The 16,158-nt window shown below is 38.4% G+C and overlaps 1 protein-coding gene and 1 pseudogene across 3 annotated transcripts in view; both read left to right on the forward strand.

The window, feature by feature from the left end:
- DIAPH2 (diaphanous related formin 2) overlaps positions 1-16,158 on the forward strand; it is a 953,710-nt gene that overhangs the window by 497,421 nt on the left and 440,131 nt on the right. The gene's annotated exons all lie outside the window — the stretch shown is intronic.
- On the forward strand, positions 11,530-11,739 carry LOC129476637 (uncharacterized; annotated as a pseudogene).

Consider the following 16,158-nt stretch of genomic DNA (forward strand, 5'->3'; position numbering starts at 1 on the left):
CCTGTACTCTGACAGTGCTTTTTTTTGTTTTGTTTTAATTACTTTAAGTTCTGGGATATATGTGCAGAACATGCAGGTTTGTTACATAGGTATACATGTGCCATGGTGGTTTGCTGCACCTATTAACCCATCATCTAGGTTCCCTCCCCTCACCTCCCCAACAAGCCCATGTGTGATGTTCCCCTCCCTGTGTCCATGAGTTCTCATTGTTCAGCTCCCACTTATGAGTGAGAACACGCGGTGTTTGGTTTTCTGTTCCTGTGTTAGTTTGCTGAGGATGATGGCTTCCAGCTTCATCCATGTCCCTGCAAAGGACATGATCTCATTTCTTTTTATGGCTGCATAGTATTCCATGATGTATATGTATCACATTTTCTTTATCCATTCTCTCATCGATGGGCATTAGGTTTGGTTCCTTGTCTTTGCTATTGTAAATAGTGCTGCAGTAAACATATGTGTGCATGTGTCTTTATGGTAGAATGATTTATATTCCTTTGGGTATATGCCTAGTGTATTAGTACATTTTCATGCTGCTGATAAAGACATACCCAAGACTGGGAAGAAAAGGAGGTTTATTTGAACTTAGAGTTCCACATGGCTGGGGAGGCCTCAGAATCATCGCAGGCACTTTCTACCTGGCAGCAGCAAGAGAAAATGAGAAAGATACAAAAGTTGAAAACCCCTGATAAAACCAACAGATCTTGTGAGACTTACTCACTACCATGAGAACAGTATGGGGGAAACCACCCCCATGATTCAAATTATCTCCCACCAGATCCCTCCCACAATATGTGGGAATTACGGGACTAGAATTCAAGATGAGATTTAGGTGGGGACACAGAGCCAAACCATATCACCCAGTATTGGGATTGCTGGGTCAAATGGTGTTTCTGGTTCTAGATCCTTGAGGAATCAGCACACTGTCTTTCACAATGGTTGAACTAATTTACATTCCCACCAACAGTGTAAAAGCATTCCTATTTCTCCATAGCCTCGCCAACATCTGTTGTTTTGATTTGCATTTCTCTAATTATCAGTGGTGTTGAGCTTTTTTTCACATGTTTGTTGGCCGCAAAAATGTCTTCTTTTGAGAAAGTGTCTGTTCGTATTCTTTGCCTACTTTTTGATGGGTTTTTTTTTTTTTGTCTTGTAAATGTGCTTAAGTTCCTTGTAGATTCTGGATATTAGACCTTTGTCAGATGGGTAGATTGCAAAAATTTTCTCCCGTTCTGTAGGTTACGTGTTCACTCTGATGCTAGTTTCTTTTGCTGTGCAGAAGCTCTTTAGTTTAATTAGATCCCCTTTGTCCATTTTGGCTTTTGTTGCCATTGCTTTTGGTGGTTTTGTCATGAAATTTTTGCTCATGCCTATGTCCTGAATGGTATTGCCTAGGTTTTCTTCTAGGGTTTTTATGGTTTTGGGTTTCACATTTAAGTCTTTAATCCATCTTGAGTTAATTTTTGTATAAGGTGTAAGGAAGGGGTCCAATTTTAGTTTTCTGTATATGGCTAGCCAGGTTTCCCAGCACCATTTATTAAATAGGGAATCATTTCCCCATTGCTTTTGTCAGGTTTGTCGAAGAGCATACGGTTGTAAATGTGTTGTTATTTCTGAGGTCTGTGTTCTGTTCCATTGGTGTATATGTCTGCTTTGGTACCAGTACCATGCTGTTTCGGTTACTGTAGCCTTGTAGTATAGTTTGAAGTCATGTAGCGTGATGCCTCCAGCTTTGTTCTTTTTGCTTAGGATTGTCTTAGCTATGTGGGCTCTTTTTTGGTTCCATATGAAATTTAAAGTAGTTTTTTCTAATTCTGTAAAGAATGTCAATGGTAGTTTTTTTTTGTTTGTTTTGTTTTTGATGGGTTCTTGCTCTGTTGCTCAGACTGGAGTGCAGTGGTGTGATCTCGGCTCACCACATCCTCTGCCTCTGGGATTCAAGTGATTCTGTTGTTTCAGCCTCCCAAGTGGGGATTACAGGCATGTGCCACCATGCCTGGGTAATTTTTTTATTTTTAGTAGAGATGGATTTTTGACATGTTGGCCAGGCTAGTTAGTCTCGAACTCCTGACCTCAAGTGATCTGCTGGCCTCGGCCTCCCAACGTACTGGGATTACAGGCATGAACCACTGTGCTAAATATGTATCTAAGATGGCATGGATATAGTTGTTGTTGTTGTTGTTGTTTTGTTTTGTTTTGTCTTTTTCAGACGGAGTTTTGCTCTTGTTGCCCAGGCTGGAGTGCAATGGCACGATCTTGGCTCACTGCAACCTCCGTCTCCCAGGTTCAAGCCATTCTCCTGCCTCAGCCTCCGGAGTAGCTGGGGATTACAGGCATGCGCCACCACCCCAGCTAATTTTGTATTTTTAGTAGAGATGGGGTTTTGCCATGTTGGTCAGGCTGGTCTTGAACTCCCGACCTCAGGTGATCCACCCGCCTCGGCCTCCCAAAGTGCTGGGATTATAGGAGTGAACCACCACTCCCGGCCTAGAGTGTGTGTTTTTAACAAAGGCCTTACTTGCCACATCCTCATTCCAGTCCTAGTTTAGTTAATGTGACAATAGTAGTCTTTTGCAAATGGTAGGTAACCATTTTAGCATTTGATGCACTTTACAGATTGCAACCAATAATATGCTATAAATTTAGTTTTTATAATAAGAATCATAAATGTGTTAATAGATCATATTCTGTAGGATAGTTATAGAAAGTTTTTAAGTACTCTTTTAAGGCCAAGATTCGTCAACCATTTGCTTATCCTCTCACTATTTGCTGTAATTTGTCAGTATCCTTCACAATAAAAATAGATTATGACATACCTTGGGGGTTCAGTGAAGGTTAGGACAAGTTAGGGATCCAGGTAAAGCTTCAGAGAGATGATGTAATCCCCTTGATGAGATTCCAGTAGATTAAGATCTTAGTATGGCTTGTGGGGGCTAGGCATGATAGGAGGAGGAGAAGAGGTTGGAATTCTAGGTAGAAAAAAAAACAATTAAACCGAGATATAAGGTAAAGAAAGTACAGAGTAAATCTGAGGAGCAATAAGTAGTCTGTCTTGGCTGAAGCGTAGGATATATGTATAGTACTGAGAGAAATCCCGTGGTGGAAGAAGTTTGAGACTGTATCATAATGGCCTTGAATGCCATGTTAAGGATTTTCAATTTTATTTATAAGGCTGAGGGGAGGGGATTGAAGAATTTTGAATAGCAGAGGAATTTTATCAAGAGGTTGTTTTGTGATGATTGATAGGAATCATCATCATCATGATATGAATAAAATGGATAGAGTAAAAATTGAAGGCGGACCCCACTTATTATTAGGTTACTGCAGTAGTCCATGAAAGAAGAACCTAAACCAGAGTAGATGCAACTGACATTAGGAAGAAAGACTCAACAGTAATTTATATTTTTATGTGGCCAGGATGTGATCAAAGACAATTCTGAGCCTGAATAACTTGCTGAATAGGGATGCATTTTTTGCCTTTTTAAAAAGGAGAGCAGTAGGTTCAGAGAAATGTTCCTGGCTTGGGGAGAAATTGTTTTTGAACTTCTCTGGTTTGAAGTATACATTGAGTATATAGCTAGAGTTGCTTAATAGGGAGATGAACATATGGTACTAGGATTAGAAGAAGGGTGGGTATCAGTAATTACCTATTTTTGAAACTATATCTACAAAGATAATAATTAAAATGATGAGATTAAAAGAGATCACTAGGGCAGAGAGTATAAGAAAGGAAGAAAGATAAGGAAAGAACTTTGGCAAATACCTCATTTAAATATAGAAATAAGAGTTATCAGAGAAGATAAGGAAAGAACTTTGGCGAATACCTCATTTAAATATAGAAATAACAGTTATCAGAGAAGCTGGGTGGGGCATTTGTATAGATTGCAGTCTTTTCAAAAGTTTAACATTGCTTATTTTTGTCTTCATAATATTAAACCAGGTCTATCTAAAATTTTAATATCACATGCGAGAAGCATTATCATTTTGTAGCAGATTTTTAAAACTGTTATTTCAGATTTTGAACTGATCAGCATGAGACAGATTTTCTTTAGAACCATTTTTGTTCTGGACAAAATTCAAGCTGGATATTACTGATTACTCTGAAATGCAAATAGTGCTATTTTGTTTTACAGCTATCATTTAAAAAGCCATGTACTCATTAAGATAAATATGTGCAGCATGAACAACAAAAAAATGAGAAAGAAAATGGACATTATTTGTATTTTGTAGGCTCTCTGATACGGAACTGAATGCGCTAATCTTCAAATACTAATGAGCAGCAAAAAGCAATTTGCCAGTGCACAATTAACTTCTGACTGGCTTCTGTTGATTTGTAGTGCTATAACCCCACACCAGGTGAACTTCCCATTTTTTGAGATTTTATTTGACCAATATTTATAATTGTGGCCAAATAATGAGGTGATTATTATGAAAAAATGTTATGTTGGAGTAAATCATACTTACATGGAGCTCTTATTATAGTTTCTCTATTTAATTGTCTGCCACCAAGGCCTTGAGCTTTTATTTTCCTCTTTCCCCTTCTGCTCTTCTTGCCTTTTCCCATCATTGAAGAAACAAGGGCCTGCCTCTCAATTCTCAATTTGGAAATCTGCTAGTAGCTTGTCTTAGTTACAAACACTGTGTTTTATATCATGTGGTTATGTTCGTCACTTATCACTTCTTTCTGTTAACTTTTATTCTGTTACTGTGTCATGTCATTTATATGTATGTACATGTAGATACATATACATGCATATATATTTACATTCAGATATATATGCATCCCCCATGCATGCATACATATCATACAGTAGTGGGGAGGAGGTTGTAAAGCATAAAGTTTACCTGTTTTGCTCATGGTTTATTGAGGCAGATTTTGTCCCTTAGCTCAGATGAGAAAATCCCTACTCCAGTCATAAGCTGAAATTCTCATTCCAGCCAGATATTTTGCAAATGTGCCTCTGGTGCCTGGGGAGATTGAGTTAAAGCATATATGGCTCAGTGAGACCGACCATTGTGATTGGCAAATGAACTCAAAACACTATCTTGGCAGTTAAGACAGTTGGGAATTTTGTTTCCACAACAGGCAAACTAATACTCTGAATGAGTAGCAGATTGGAATATGGTAGAAAACTTTGAAATTGTGATTCTCAAATAATTTAGGCTAATGCTTGTTTCATAGAATTATGAAATCTTGTTTATTGTAAGGAACCTTAGAGGATCATCTAATTTAATCACTTTTTCTAATGCAGCAGTACGTTGTATAATACCCCTGAGTGGTAAATGTCCAATGACATGGAATTCCTTACTTTATCTGGGCTCCTGCTACATTAAAAATATATTCTTCATACTTGGCTGGATGCGGTGGCTCACGCATGTAATCCCAGCACTTTGGGAGGCCGAGGCAGGTGGATCATTTGAGGTCAGAAATTTGAGACCAGTCTGACCAACATGGTGAAACCCTGTCTCTACTAAAAATATTTAAAGAAAGAAAAAAAAAAGAAGAAAAGAAAAAATGACACAGGATTACAGGCATCCGTCACCAATCCCAGCTACTCATGAGGCTGAGGCACGAGAATCGCCTGAACCCAAGAAGCAGAGGTTGCAGTGAGCCAAAATTGCACCACTGCACTCTGGGAGACAGAGTGAGACCCTGTCTCAAAAAAAAAAAAAAAAAAATATATATATATATATATATATCTCAATTCTTCATACTGAATTGAGATCTGTCCTCCTGTCAGCTCTCACTCAGTTCCACCATGGGGGACAATACAGAATCTGAGACTTTCTGAGACTTATCTCTTCCTCATGACAGTTATTTAAATATTTGAAGCTCTTTCCATTTTGTTTACTTTTCTAAAGTACTTTTCTATGGTACCTATGCATACTTTGTCAACCATTTCTTGATTACTGACTCCTCCAGAATGTTGGTTATTCCCTCTCTTATTTATTATAATTTGTCAATGCCCCTTCTAAAATGTCATATGTTATTTAACCTAATGCTTCAAATAAAGTTTTACCTTTGCATAATACAATTGAACAATGCCTTATACATTGTAGGTTCAAAGGTCAAATCTTTGAAGTATGAGTTCCCATCCTAAATTATTGATGACAGTTTTTTAGCTTTTATAGTAATTGCATCTTGCTGTGAATGCATGTTGACTCTGTGGTCAACGAAAAACCTCATTCCTTTTTTTCTTTTATTTTTATAAACACAAACTTCTGTCAAGTTAGATTATTCCAAATCCTGGACCTATATAATTGATTTTTAAAAAACTAATTGTAAGATTTTCATTTATCCCTGGTGAATTTAATTTTTGTTTGGTTTCAGTTCAACACTGCTACCCATTACAAAATTTTGAATCCTGACTCTATCATCTAGCATATTCGCAATCCCTTTGGGTTTTGTGTCATTTGTAAATTTCACAAGTATACCTTCAAACAGCTTCTTTTAAGTCATTGATTATTTTTGAAAAAGGAACAAGAAATGCCTTCAACTAACTACCCTAAACCTCCTACTGGTTGACACCAATCTAATTATTAATAGCCTTTTAATTTAATTTTTAAACCAAATTAAAATCTACCCACCTGTACTAATATCCAGTTCTTATGCCTGTTCCTTTCCCACAATGGTATCCACAGAGAATTTACCCAAAATAAAAATATGTTATGCATTTACCTTCCAATTGATTTTCTCTAAGAAACAGTTGCCAGTAGTTTGGCATCAGTTATTTTGCATAATCCACACTACTTCTTGATTTTTAGCATGATGATTTATAAATTTATGAAGACTTTGGGTATACCCAAGCATGAGGCAGGATTGGGAGTGCTTCATTTTCTTTAACACAATTGAGAAAAGTTGATATTTTTATCAAGACATTTGTTAAGGAAGAAACAGGGAAGGTATAAGAAATCTAAATAAACTGGCTTGCATACTACAGGATTCTAATCTCCCTCTAGCTAATGCAGCCTACAGGGCCAAGCCCATTCCACAAAGAGACCTATGGAAAGTGAGGGGCTTTGCCTTGACTCCTCATTTCCACTATTTTGGTCTGCTTCCATGTTTTGAGTGTCATTTGATACACATCATCCAAGATAATCAGTCTGGATTTTATGACTCTTGAATATAGTACAAGAAAGTTATGTCCTTTTGCCCGTTTACGTAAGGACCACTCTCTTAATTCCTGTTTCTAGAATGAAAGAAATGCCTTTTCTCAAGTTGATTGTTACCAGGAATGACCTCATATTGTTTGCAAGATTCCACTCTATCCATACGCTTGTGGCCTTTTCCCATACAGATTCAATAGTATAGTAACTTAATACAACCTACTATCATGGAATTCATTTAGTAGGAATTATCAGTCTGTAGTAACAGGGAATATGAGCACAAATTGCCACTTATTCTGGAGAAAGTGATGAGAATGTATTAGAGGAAGGAGTAGGGATTGAAGACTAATTAAGTAGCTTTTTTTTTTTTTTTTTTTTTTTTTTTTTTTTTTTTCGCAACTGTCTCTCTCTGTTGCCCAGGTTGGAGTGCAGTGGTGGTCACTGCAACCTCTGTCTCCCGGCTTCAAGTGATTCTCCAACCTCAACCTCCCTAGTAGCTGGGACAACAGGAGTACACCACTATGCCCAGCTAATTTTTGTATTTTTAGTAGAGACAAGGTTTCACCATGTTTGTCAGGCTGGTCTTGAACTCCTGGCCTCAAGTGATCTGCCTGCCTCGGCCTCCCAAAGTGCTGAGATTACAGGCGTGAGCCACCATGCCTGGCCTAAGTACCTATATTATCTTCCATATGAAATGTGATGAGTACCTTAACTAGTTTGTAGCAATGTGATTGAATTATAGACAGTTCGGTGGTAAAAATAAGCAAATGACAAAATATAAGAGACTGGGGAATATAATAATCAATATAAGTAAGGAGTTTTTGGAAATCAAAAATTAAGAACTAAAGTGTGTTACACTTGGGATCATATAAACAGAATGCTAATGAATGAATTGTAGGTTTTTAAGGGTTATTTTCCAAACTTAGCAGGGTAGTTAACATATCATGCTAATACAAATATTAATAGAAATATAGATATACTTTGAGCAGCCTGCAGCCTACACCTACTTTCCTAGAGCTATTGAGGTTGGAGAGCAGGGTGAAAATGACGGGTTTAGATTTAGTTCTGGATTACTCTGGGTGAAGATTATAAGCATGTAGTTAGAAGTTTTACCTGGAGAGAGATTTGGAAGTTGCCAAAAAGATAATAGGTAAATTCAAAGAAAAGTCTTTGGAGTAGAGAAGATTGCAGATAAAATCTTAGAGAATAATGCCTACATTTAGGATGAGGTTGAAAAGAACTCGCCAAGAAAGACTTACAAAAGAAAAGGGGGATAACCAAAATCAGTGCTTTATCTCAGGAGCCAAAAGAAGAAAGCATTTTTAGAATACTAGGGAGTAAAACAACACCATCAATGTCTACAGAGAAATTGAAAAGAATAAGCTGCTATCAGGCCTTTAAGTTTGGTGGTGACATAGTTATGGAGATATTCCACAGAAGAGGTTGAGGAGACTGGGAAAGGTAGATTGGAAGGGCTCACTTAATAGAAGCAGTAGTGGAAGAAGCAGAAGCAATGGACCATCCAATACGAATAGCCATGAAGGTAAGCAAAGAGCTTTACTGTTTCTTCTTCCCATTTAACTGATAGCTCAGTAGATAAAAAAGAGAACAAGATAAACTTATTTGTTGAAAAATTACTAGAAGTTTGTTATATTGTTTAAATTGATTTCAACTTCAGACTGTTTAATAATGAGTACATAGTTTAACCACCATAGGAATGAATTTGAGTTCTTTGCTCTGCATAACTTTAATAACAGACAGACGTTAGTCTTTCAGCAAAGAAACAAAGGTTGTTCCCTAACTTACTTTAGATTTACAATGCAACAGAGCATTTTAATTACATTCATATGTACAGAGTTTTAAAAAATAATTTTTAAATGGTTTATTATGGTAATAGAAGCACATTTATGCCACGTCCTGCAACATGGAAAGCATATTCTCTCTGTTGAGTGGTGTAAAATGTTTGTAGCTTTTGCATCTCACATTTCTTGCTTTAAAAGTGCTACCATCATTTACATTCTCTAGTAATCCAATTGTGAATTTTATGGATATATATGAGCATGTGAGGACAGGGTGCCAGTGGAAAGCTAAGAAAAGGAGAAAGGTAAATAACAGCCAGAGAAGTTGGCAAGATTACTTTTTCTTCACTGTGCCAAGACAGCTATTTTAGCTGAAAATGAGGAGGATGGGAGGTGCACAGGAATTTAGTTAGATGTAGAAAGAGAAAAGCTGGGCAAATAATTCCGGTATGTAAGCAAGTTCAAGAGATGAATGAAGACATTATTCTGATGTCTGAAGAGCGGAGGTTAAAGGAAAGGTTGACTAACCAAAAAGCCTTATGTGAACCCAGGGTAATCAATAACTGGGCTTGATTAGAGGTCTTGTAGCAGTGGTATATAGAAGAACAGAAGAAAGATGTGGCCCCCAAGGTCGTATTTACCAGAGAGAACAGTCTGAGAAACAAGCCACAAAACAATTGGTCTATGAAACTTTTCTCAGAATCAGTCTTCCCCCCCTCCCTCCCTCCCTCTTCCCTTGCTAAGTAATGGCTGGACACTACGGAAGTACTGTATATTCCTGGGTTTATCTTAGGATATGGATAGTGAATTACAAATTGTATTTTAACCCATCTATTGCCATTGATGTATAAAACTATTTTCTTTATTAAAAATTGCCAACCCCTATGTCCAATATTATAAAATTAATGTCTCTACTAAATGAAGAAAAAGGTTAAAAAATAAGAAGCAATTTTAAAAAAATCTCTTTTTGCCTAGCCGAAAATAAAAAGAAAACAAAAAGTGAGTAGGATTTATTGTGAGAAAATGTAACCTTTAAAGCTGGCATGCTGTTTGAGTTACCTGCCTCTGAAGGGCAAGGCCCTAGAGAGATGCTTAACTAGGCAGGTATGATGATTGCAGTGCCCTTAGGGCAAGAGCAGAGGCTGAGATTGTCAACACATAGGCAATAAAGGCTGCCTACTCAAACTCTGGGCACTCTTACTTGGCTTGTTAAGTTGTATCCTATGTGCATGAGTGTTTTGGCTCAGGAGAAAAACTCTAGTGCTATTAGAAAATGTCTGTTTCACATAGACAGTATCAAAACGGCTTTATTAGTCTTAAATAATGAAAAAGTAGCAGAAACAGATTTAGAATTTAATCTCTTGGTTTCTAGGTTTCTCGTCATTTGCTTCACCACTGATGATGTGCTCTGTTTTTCAACCAAATTCTTTGTGAATTCATGGCATTTGTAGCCCCATTCTTTGTGTTTGTACAATGCACTAGTCTCCAGAGTGTGCAGTCCTTGAATGATAGAGGTTTTTAGTTATAGTGGCATGGGCCATCACTAGGGTAGATGAACAGATTTGTGATTCTAGGATACCTATGCCAGTCCAGATTGGGAAAAGTTTTCAAAGGTTTAAAGGTTTTTCTGCGGGCTGCCTTTTGTTTCAGCAGAGTGGAGGGAATTTAAAAACATGTACCCTTAATAGGACCAATAGAGTTTAAACTACATATTGTGTAACTTTTAGGAACTTTTCAAAGTACGTATCTTAGCAACTTCAGAAGGATGACATAAGGGTCAGCCTCACTGGGGATGCTGTCCTGTGTTGCTCCTTAGTTAGCAAGACAATGTAAATCGGCGGGGTGCAGTGGCTCACGCCTGTAATCCCAGCACTTTGGGAGGCTGAGGTGGGTGGATCACGAGGTCAGGAGTTCAAGACCAGCCTGGCCAAGATGGTGAAACCTCGTCTCTACTGAAAATACAAAAATTAGCCAGGTGTGGTGTCAGGCGCCTGTAATCCCTGCTGAGGCAGAGAATTGCTTGAACCCGGGAGGCGGAGGTTGCAGTGAGCTGAGATCGTGCCACTGCACTCTAGTCTGGGTGACAGAGTGAGACTCCGTCTCAAAAAAAAAAAAAAAAAAAAAAAAAAAATCATAGGTACAGGACTCTAGAAGGTGAATCATTGCCAGTCCTTCCCCCAGTTCATTATCTGAAGTCACAAGGCAAAGTTCTTTGTCCTAATCCCATAAAGTCCTGTTCCTTTCCCCACCTAATTCTCTGTGGAGTAGCCCCCTCTTTCAAATGCTAAGTGGACCTGACTCTCATACAGAGAAATAAAAACCGGCCGGATGCAGTTGTTCATGCCTGTAATCCCAGCACTTTGGGAGGCCCAGGCAGGCGGATCACCTGAGATCAGGAGTTCAAGACCATTCTGACCAACCTGGTGAAACCCTGTCGTTACCAAAAATACAAAGTTAGCTGGGCTTGGTGGCGCATGACTGTAATCCCAGCGACTTGGGAGGCTGAGGCAGGAGAATCGCTTGAACCTGGGAGGCAGAGGTTGCTGTGAGCCAAGATCATGCCATTGCACTCCAGCCTGGGCAACAAGAGGGAAACTCTGTCTCAAAAAAAAAAAAAAAAAAATGTATTGCTTCTTGGCCTTTTGGCTAAGATCAAGTGTAGAAATAAAAAATTACACATTTGTTGGATTTGTTCCTTCAGAGTTCTTCCTTTTAAAATCTCTAGTGGGATAGATACTGAGAAAGCATTTTGTATCTTCCCTGGGAAGCAGGCTTAAGGAGTGTAGTCTCACTCTTCTCTCAGCTCTAGGAAAGTAGGGTGTAGGCTGCAGGCTGCTCAAAGTATATATATATTTCTATTAATATTTGTATTAGCATGATATGTTAATTACCTTGCTAAGTTTGGAAAATAACCCTTAAAAACCTACAATTCATTCATTAGCATTCTGTTTATATGATCCCAAGTATAACACAAACAAGATACTTTTTATACTTTAGTTCCCTTAATTTTTGACTTCCATAATATCGTCAGTTTATAGTTAAATCTTAGGGAGACAAGGGAGAAGAAAGAAAAGTGACTGGATAGCAGCATGAGCTTTGCTGCCCTCCAAATAAGTGCTGAAAAGATGAGTATGAGTCTACTCTAATCATTTCAAAAGGAAGCAGTGAAAAACTGAACATTAGCATGTCCGTGAACCTAATAGTAAAATGGCCACACTGAAACAAGAATTTATCCCAGACAAGACTCTTTGCCTTAGCACAATGAAAAATAAGTACTTTTGCTGAGGGCAGTGGCTCATGCCTGTAATCCCGGCACTTTGGGAGGCCAAGGTGGGCAGATCACGAGGTCAGGAGTTTGAGACTAACCTGGCCAACATAGTGAAACCCCTTCTCTACTAAAAATACAAAAATTAGCTGGGCATGGTGGCTCGCACCTGTAGGGTGCTTGCAGCTACTCGGGAGGCTGAGGCAGGAGAATCACTTGAACCCGTGAGGCGGGGGTTTTGGTGAGCCAAGATTGTGCCACTGCACTCCAGCCTGCGCAAGAGAGTGAGACTCTGTCTCAAAAAAAAAAAAAAAAAAAAGAAAGAAAAAGAAAAGTACTTTTTCAAAAGTAGAAGTTCTCTTTATCTCTACCCCAATGCCCAATAATACCCTTAACACTAATACTTGCTTTTTAAATCCATGCATATACCTATTTTGTAAAGCAAGAGAGTATCCAAAAAGGAGTTGAGCCATAGAATATAAGAGCTAGATGTGCCCTTAGATTCCATTTGCTAAAACACTGTTCTGTGAACCAGTGTTAACCTGTGAAGTTTTCATCAGCCCGTAAATGATAATTTAAAACACACAGAAATTTAAGCTAAATGTATTCAATATAAAGAACTGCTCCTTTATTCTGAGATTATTTCCTTTACATATTTTTTCATGATAAAATATCCTACTTCTATGAGATGACGGTGATGATAGATGGTAGGAATTTTCCTCTTAAAATAATAGCATAATTTGGCAGTATAGAAAGTGTCTCCCAATTTTTTGCAGTTTCTGAAACCCTAACACCTGAGAACAACTGGTCTAGTTTAATCTCCTTATTTCATAGTTGAGAAAAGTAAGGCCTAAGAGAAGTTAAGAGAGTTACTTAAGACTCACTACTAAGAAATCATGGAATTAAAACTAGAACCTACACATTCATATTCCTAGTCCACAGCTCTGAGTAAAGCAACAAATTCCCTCTCTTTTTCCTAAATAATACATTATTTCTTTCTTTCTCTTTTTCTCTTTTTTTGAGACAGGGTCTCTCTCTGTCGCCCAGGCTGGAGTGCAGTGGTGCCATCTTGGCCCACTGCAGCCTCGACCTCCTAGGCTCAAGCGATTCTCCCACCTCAGCCTCCTTAGTAGCTGGGACCACAGGCGCTCGCTACCATGCCCGGCTAATTTTTGCATTTTTTGTACAGATTGGGTTTCACCATGTTGGCCAGGCTGGCCTCAAACTCCTGAGCTCAAGCAATCCTCCCGCCTCAGTCTCCCAGTGTATTGGGATTACAGGCATAAGCCACCATGCCCAGCCCACATTTCTATTCTTAAATTAACTTGAACTTTGTCAATTTTATTTTTCTTCTTTTACCAGATTTATACTTCCTATATTTTGATGTGCCAGTACTTCATTGGGTTACCTTCATTATGCAGTTAATTTAGTTTCTCAGGCACATTTTAATTATTGATTTCTCTTATTTTATTAAAGTGAATTAAAGGCACATTTGTCTTGTCAAAAATTTAAGGCCTTTTATTGTCCTTGTACTAAGACTAAGTTATCTCCCAGTTGGTATCATTTAATAAAGACATTGATTGCATTCTATTTGGTTGCCTCCTGGTGCTGGAAAAGCGATTTCATTTTCTGGTGAAGTTTATGCTGACAAGTTGAATGGAAAATATACTTGCATAATACTTTTAATTACATGTTATATTCATTTATTTTATTTTGCTCTTTAGCAGGATTTTAGCATCCTCACAAAATATTATATGACTCAAGGAACTACCTAGTCACTTTGCTTTCTCTGCTGGAATTAGGCAATCAAGCCAACTGGAAAATTTAAATCCATGGATTATGGATTCTAATTTCTGGTCTATAAATAAGTTAGTTTTGTCATAATATTATATATTTGGATAATACTTTATATAATAAACACTTGCTTATTTCTTTTTGGTATTCAGTGTATCTTTTACATACATTGTCAGGCTTTGTTTTTTCTGAAAACACTGTGAGGACATATTGGCTCTTACTCTCATTTTGTGGGTGACAGACTGAAGCTCAGGTGCCTTAAGTAATGTGCCCAAAGCAGAAGAACTAGCTAATAAGTCGCAGAGTCAGATTTAGAACCTCAGGTCATATGACTACAAGTCTTGCGTTTGCTCCATATCTCTGTTCTACGGTAATGTTTCTCTTTGCATATTAGTATTAAAAATGGTCTCTCCCTTCCCTACCTACCAGATAATGGTATGATTCCATTTTAATATCCTAGAAATTTTTTTTTTTTTTTTTGACAGAGTCTTGCTCTGTTGCCCAGGCTGGAGTGCAGTGGCGTGATCTTGGCTCACTGCAAGCTCTGCCTCCCGGGTTCAAGCCATTCTCCTGCCTCAGCCTCCCAAGTAGCTGGGACTACAGGCGTCCGCCACCAAGCCCGGCTAATTTCTTTTTGTATTTTTAGTAGAGACGGGGTTTCATTGTGTTAGCCAGGATGGTCTTAATCTGCTGACCTCGTGATCCGCCCGCCTTGGCCTCCCAAAGTGCTGGGATTACAGGCGTGAGCCACTGTGCCCGGCCCCTAGAAATATTTTCAAATTGTTGAATTTGTTTTAGTGATTTCACCTGTCCAGATATCCTACCTTAAACATCATGATGAGAGGGGAGGGGAGAAAATAAATAGTATTGTTATAGAGTTTAAGCTAGAATTAAGTATAAAATCATAAACTCAATTAAATGTGATTAAATGAACCATTTTTTAGCTTAACAGTTTACAGGCACATATTATTTATGTCAGCAAGAGAAAGAGCCCACATTATTAGGAAAGTCTATTTTTTATTTTTTATTTATTTATTTTTTTTTTTTGAGACGGAGTCTCTCTGTCGCCCAGGCTGGAGTGCAGTGGCGCAATCTCGGCTCACTGCAAGCTCCGCCTCCCGGGTTCACGCCATTCTCCTGCCTCAGCCTCTCCGAGTAGCTGGGACTACAGGCGCCCGCCACCACGCCCGGCTAATTTTTTGTATTTTTAGTAGAGACGGGGTTTCACCGTGGTCTCGATCGCCTGACCTCGTGATCCGCCCGCCTCGGCCTCCCAAAGTGCTGGGATTACAAGCGTGAGGTCTATTTTTAGATCATTCAAAATTGTTTCCTAAACTGTATAACCACCTTCCTCAAGGATGGATTACTTAATCAACAGTTCTGTAATAATTGGTTAAACCATTTGGTTGGGGAGTATGGTCCCAACCTTACCATATTCTAAAATAAATTTTGTAGTGATTAAAAAAAAAAAGCAAAAGCTAATAAAATGAATCAATAAAGGACAACAAAACCTAGGTGGCTATTGTTTAATCTTAGGATAGGGCTGGGCTTACTGAGCGTGAAAGTTTAGGAGAAAACCTCATGTAAATTTTGATATATGTCACTTGATCAATTCCATAATTAAAAAAAAGTTATAAACAAAACTAAAAAGTAAGTGATATCTTCTAGGAGATAGGTGAAATATATAGAACATCAAAATATATTGTATAATCATACATTTGGGGCATCATAATGAATTTTTAATTAAATATTAAAGTGTAACTTCAGCATTGTCTCGAAGTATAATTGGAAATTGCCATTGACTGGTCTCACTGGTGAAATGAGAAATGATTAAAAGTGGATAGATTAGGCCGGGCACAGTGGCTCACGCCTGTAATCCCAGCACTTTGGGAGGCCGAAGCGGGTAGATCACTTGAGGTCAGGAGTTCAAGACCAGCCTGGCCAACATGGTGAAACCCCGTCTCTACTAAAAATACAAAAATTAGCTGGGTGTGGTAGTACACACCTGTAATCTCAGCTACTCAGGAGGCTGAGGCAGGAGAATCGCTTGAACCTGGGAGGTGGAGGTTGCAGTGAGCTGAGATCTCGCCACTGCACTCCAGCCTGGGTGATAGAGCAAGACTCCGTCTCAAAAAAAAAAAAAAAGTGGATAGATTGCTAATAAATGGAAAGTAATACAAAAAGTCTAAGCCCGCA

The sequence above is a fragment of the Symphalangus syndactylus genome, chromosome X, assembly GCF_028878055.3.
Source record: "Symphalangus syndactylus isolate Jambi chromosome X, NHGRI_mSymSyn1-v2.1_pri, whole genome shotgun sequence".
In the NCBI taxonomy this organism is placed as follows: Eukaryota; Metazoa; Chordata; class Mammalia; order Primates; family Hylobatidae; genus Symphalangus; species Symphalangus syndactylus.